Here is a 6356-nt window from a genome sequence, read left to right on the forward strand (position 1 = left end):
GTCTTCTCCATCGTCGCCGAAGCTGGGTTCCCGGCCGCGGTCGTCGTCCTCAGGGCAGCACCCTGCGCGGCGACCATCTTCCCCAAACACCCTCACGTAGAGGGTGGCATCACCGTCAAACTTGAAGTGCAGGGTACACCGACGGCCCAGGCCACGCGCGCGGGCAAACGTCTGCCAACCACAGGCCAGAGCCAGGCTCCCGGCTGCGGAGACCTCCAGTGAAACCCATGAGGCCCGGCTGCAGCAGCCGTCGGACGGAAGCCAGAGGCCGCCCGGGGCGCCGGCTGGGAGCTCGCCAAGGAGGAAGCGAGGAAGTGGAAGCCGGGTGCTAGTCGGCTACGCCGACCACACGATGAACTCTGGCAACACCTCAGCAGCGCGAAAGCGCGGCATAGGGGGATGCGCAGCTGGAGCGCGCCCCCCGGCCGCAGCAATCCGCCTGTCGCTATGCTGAAAATCACCTCCACGGCCGCGGGGAGCTGGCGTGGTGGCCATAGGATGTTTGCGAGGGCACCCTCGGCCGCGCTTGGGCGGGGGAGAGGCGGGCTCAACCTGGCGAGCCTTCCCTTTCTCTGCGGCCGAGAACCTCCTCGACGGGGCCATGAAGAAGAAGGAGGAGCAAGGGGAGATGAACTGGAAGGGCACGCACTGATCCGTACTTATAGCTGGCGAGGGCCAACTGACGGCCCCCACGATCGTAGGTAATTATGACCCGCTTTGCATGCAGGGACTTGTCAAATCCGTGCAGTTGCCGAGGCGCCATGGGGAAGTGGAGACGCCCACGTCCAATCAACCGCCATGCGGCGCCCAAGGCCGCAGGCTGTTAGGGCCCGCGGCGCTTCGCTCTTGCCCTTCCGCCTCCCTACATGGCCAAGTCCGGGCGCACCTTGGGCCCGGGGGATACTGTCGGCGTTCTGGGAACAGGTGTCCCCAGACTTGCCTGCCTGCGGCCTGCGACGTGGCTCAAAGGGGGGCCCAGCGCGGCCCATCTTCACCAACACAAAACCAAGACCCTCGCGAGGGGCCAAGCCTTGCGGGGCAGATGACGCGGAGCTTCCTCAGGCACGGCCTCATCAGGCTGTCTCACGAGGAGGCGGAGAGACCAAGGCGGGGTACCTCACGAGGTGCTCGTGACGCAAGCCATGACGACCAAGGGCGCCAGGCGGGTGCCAGCCCGCGCAGTGTCCTCCTTTCCTCTTTGGTGCAAAGGGGGAAAGCGCAAACGTGGGTACCGAGGCATCAGGGAAAGGTTGCCATTTTGGTGCAACGAGACCAAGACCAGGAGGACTACGAGACGGAGGTCATCGTGGAGCCCAAGATGGCGTCACCACCAGAGCTTTGCGCAGGCGAAGACTACTTTTGTCAGGATAGCTAATACTAGTTGTCCCCCTTCAAATTAGCCCACCATTGTTGGCTCCCTTCCCGCTCGATATTTGGGAAGAGGACCAGGGCCTCTATAAATAGGACCGGCCACCCGCAGGGTGAGGGAGGAGGAATCGAAGGATCAAAGGATCAGAGAGAGAGAGAGAGAGAGAGAGAGAAGGGTGACTGAACTCCTTCCAGCAGTTCATCCCCCCCAGCCAAGAACAGACCCTCGCGAGGCTGTTCTTCCTTGTATTGTTCATCATCATCAGCCCAAGAGGCAATCCACCACACCACACACTGGAGTAGGGTATTACACCACAACGGTGGCCCGAACCAGTATAAACCTCGTGTCCCTCGTGTTATTCTTTCCATAGCTTAGACCTTAACGAGGCGGAGGGGTGCAGGTAGGAAGGAGGAGAAATCTCCGCGTGCACCCTAGTATTCGAACCTCAAGGGTCTGTCGGAACCCGAAATCCGACATATGCGATGAATCAGTCTTTACCCGATCAGGTGTTTACAACACCCTAGTTCGGACTCATGAAGTACTAGGGGCTGCGCCTAAATTTCTATTGTCAAACTCCTATGGCTAAGTGAGGGTGATAAAGCCACATAGTCCGATTGCTTGGTTCGTTGTGCTAAACACCTCCTTCAAGGACCACATTTTTGGACAAAGAGTGTTTAGATTTCATCCTGAACACCCTCGTACTACCTACATGGGGGCTGAAGCCGACGACTGGCCAACTCTCAGATTTAATAAAAACGGCCGCATAGGAGGTAAAATCTTAAAAATAACAAGCATTATATTACATATCAGCTCTGTTTCATACTACAGGACAGGATAACATGACTATGTTCATTCAAAAATAATGTCCTTAGCACATTGCTCCGCTACAATGCGTGATCCCTCTAGTACATCGCTAAAATATCGCTTGGGCGTGCGGTGGTCCTTGCCTTCGGGCGGTCCTTCGGTTGTGAGCTTGATGACATTCATCTTCACCCACTGAACCTTGACACGGGCGAAGGCCATCCGCGCACCTTCAATACAGACTGACCGCTTGATGACGTCAAGCCGGGGGCAGGCATTGACCAACCGCTTCATGAGCCCAAAGTAGCTACTGGGTATGGCTTCGGCAGGCCACAACTGGATTGTCAAGTCCTTCATGGCTAGTTCGGCCACCATATGCAGCTCGACCAACTGTTTTAGCTGATCGCTAAAGAGCACCGGATGTTCTGGCGCAAGATATTGCGACCAGAACAACTTCTCTGTTGAGCACCCATCTTCGGCTTAGAAGAATTCCACAGCGTCAGAGCCACTGCGCGGCAGACCCGCAAACGCCCCCAGAGAACTCCAAATCCAGGTCAGTAAGAGCTACCTCTTCTTCACATACTTGCTTTGCATAATAAAAGCCTTACCCGCCGCAATTTCCTTGGCCTCTTGGATTTCCTGGAGGGCGCCCTGGGCTTCGACCCAGGCCTCTTGTGCACTTTGACATGCCTTAGCAAGTTCGGACTCTTGATTCATGATAACCCATAAGTATAGGGGATCAATTGTAGCCTCTTTCGATAAGTAGGAGTGTCGAACCCAACGAGGATCTAAAGGTAGAACAAATATTCCCTCAAGTCCTATCGACCACTGATACAATTCTATGCACGCTTAATTTTCGCTTTACCTAGAACAAGTACGAAACTAGAAGTAGTTTGTAGGTGTTGTTGGATAGGTTTGCAAGATAATAAAGAGGACGCAAATAAAAGCTAGGGGTTGTTTAGATGAAGACACAACTAAGTTAGTTTTACTAGAGTGCTTTTTGTCACGAGAAAGTTATTTGTCCCTAGGCAATCGATAACTAGACCGGTAATCATTATTGCAATTTTATTTGAGGGAGAGGCATAAGCTAACATACTTTCTCTTCTTGGATCATATGCACTTATGATTGGAACTCTAGCAAGCATCCGCAACTACTAAAGACCATTAAGGTAAAATCCAACCATAGCATTATAAGGCATCAAGTCCTCTTTATTCCCATACGCAAACAACCTACTTACTCGGGTATGTGTTTCTATCACTCACACCACCCACCATAAGCAAATCATGAACATATTGCAAACCCTACAGCGGGGATCCCTCGCGCTTGCGCGACACGGAGAGCACCATAGGACAGCACCAATAATAAAACATGCAACTCAAACCAATCACGATCATCAATTAACCCATAGGACAAAACGGATCTACTCAAACATCATAGGATATCCATACATCATTGGGAAATAATATATAGCATTGAGCACCATGTTTAAGTAAAGATTACAACGGGTAAAAGAGGGGTTACACTGCTGCATAAAGGGGGGAAGAGTTGGTGATGATGGCGGTGAAGTTGTTGGTGTAGATTGCGGTGATGATGATGGCCCCGGCGGTGTTCCGGCGCCACCGGCAGAGAGGGGGACAGAGAGCCCTCCTCCTCTTCCTTCTTCTTCTTGTTCTTCTTCTTCTTCCTTGACCTTATCCCTAGATGGGAGAAGGGTTTCCCATATGGTCCTTGGTCTTCATGTCATGGGAGGGGCAAGAGCCCCTCTGAGATTGGATATGTCTCTCTGTCTCTCTCTGTTTCCGTGCTCCAGATTCTGCCCGATCCATAACTCCGATTGGGCTGAATTTTGGACACGATTTTATCTGGATATTAGCTTTCTTGCGGCGAAAGAAGGGCATCAACCGCCTTACCGGGTGGCCACGAGGGTCAGGGGCGCGCCTGCGCCCCTGGGGCGCACCCCTGCCTCGTGGGCCCCTCAAGCATCATCTCGCGTTGATTTCACTTCCCAAAATTCACATTTATTCCAAAAAAATCTCCTTCAGTTTTTATCCCGTTTTGACTCCGTTTGATGTGGATTTTCTGCGAAACAAAAAACATGCAGCAAACAGGAACTAGCACTGGGCACTGGATCAATATGTTAGTCCCAAAAATTGTATAAAAAGTTGCCAAAAGTATATGAAAGTTGTATAATATTGGCATGGAACAATAAAAAATTATAGATACGACGGAGACGTATCAGCATCCCCAAGCTTAATTCCTGCTCGTCCTCGAGTAGGTAAATGATAGAAAATATAATTCTTGATGTGGAATGCTACCTAGCATAATCTTGATCATGTAATCTAATCATGGCATGAATATTAAGACACGAGTGATTCAAAGCAATAGTCTATCATTTGACATTAAGACAATAATACTTCATGCATACTAATAAAGCAATCATGTCTTTTCAAAATAACATGGCCAAGGAAAGTTATCCCTACAAAATCATATAGTCTGGCTATGCTCCATCTTCACCACACAAAATATTCAAATCATGCACAACCCCGATGACAAGCCAAGCAATTGGTTCATACTTTTGACATTCTCAAACCTTTTCAACTTTCACTCAATACATGAGCGTGAGCCATGGACATAGCAGTATAGGTGGAATAGAATATGATGGTGGAGGTTGTGTGGAGAAGACAAAAGGAATAAAGTCTCACATCGACGCGGCTAATCAATGTCAATGTGAGGAGTAGGGATTGCGATGCAACGGATGCACTAAGAGCTATAAGTGTATGAAAGCTTAAACTGGAAACTAAGTGGGTGTGCATCCAACTTGCTTGCTCATGAAGACCTAGGGCATTTGAGGAAGCCCATCGTTGGAATATAAAGCCAAGTTCTATAATGAAAATTCCCACTAGTATATAAAAGTGATAAAAGGATAGTAACATTGCCCCCCTTTTTCTTGTTTTTTGGCGGGCTTCTTTGGCACCCTTTTTTATTTAGGATTCTTTGGCCTCTCTCTTTTATTTATGGGGCAATGCTCTAATAATGATGATCATCACACTTTTATTTACTTACAACTCAATATTAGAACTCGATACTAGAACAAACATATGACTCTATATGAATGCCTCCGGCGGTGTACCAGGATGTGCAATGATCTAGCGTAGCAATGACATCAAAAAAACGGACAAGCCATGAAAACATCATGCTAGCTATCTTACAATCATGCAAAGCAATATGACAATAAATGCTAAAGTCATGTATATGATGATGATGGAAGTTGCATGGTAATATATCTCGGAATGGCTATGGAAATGCCATAATAGGTAGGTATGGTGGCTGTTTTGAGGAATATATAAGGAGACTTATGTGTGATAGAACGTATCATATCATGGGGTTTGGTTGCACCGGCGAAGTTTGCACCAACTCTCGAGGTGAGAATGGGCAATGCATGGTACCGAAGAGGCTAGCAATGATGGAATGGTGAGAGTGCGTATAATCCATGGACTCAACATTTGTCATAAAGAACTCACATACTTATTGCAAAAATCTATTTGTCATCGAAACAAAGTACTACACGCATGCTCCTAGGGGGATAGATTGGTAGGAAAAGACCATCGCTCGTGCCCGATTGCCACTCATAAGGAAGACAATAAATAAATAAATCATGCTCCAACTTCATCACATAACGGTTCACCATACATGCATGCTACGGGAATCACAAACTTCAACACAAGTATTTCTAAAATCCACAACTACCCACTAGCATGACTCTAACATTACCATCTTTATATCGCAAAACTATTGCAAGGAATCAAACATATCATATTCAGTGATCTACAAGTTTTATGTAGGATTTTATGACTAACCATGTGAATGACCAGTTCCTGTCATCTCTCTAAATAGAATAAGTGAAGCAAGAGACTTTAATCCTTTCTACAAAAGATATGCCCACACTCTAACAAATATAAGTGAAGCAAAAGAGCATTCTACAAATGGCGGTTTTCTATGTGAAGAGAAACAGGCAATCCAAACTTCAAAAGATATAAGTGAAGCACATGAAGCATTCTATAAAGCCATACTCAAAAGATATAAGTGAAGTGCAATGAGAATTCTATAAATCAACCAAGGACTATCTCATACCAGCATGGTGCATAAAAGAAAAGTGAAAACTAAATGCAAAAGATGCTCCAAGAT

Source organism: Triticum aestivum, chromosome 7A, assembly GCF_018294505.1.
Source record: "Triticum aestivum cultivar Chinese Spring chromosome 7A, IWGSC CS RefSeq v2.1, whole genome shotgun sequence".
Classification (NCBI taxonomy): Eukaryota; Viridiplantae; Streptophyta; class Magnoliopsida; order Poales; family Poaceae; genus Triticum; species Triticum aestivum.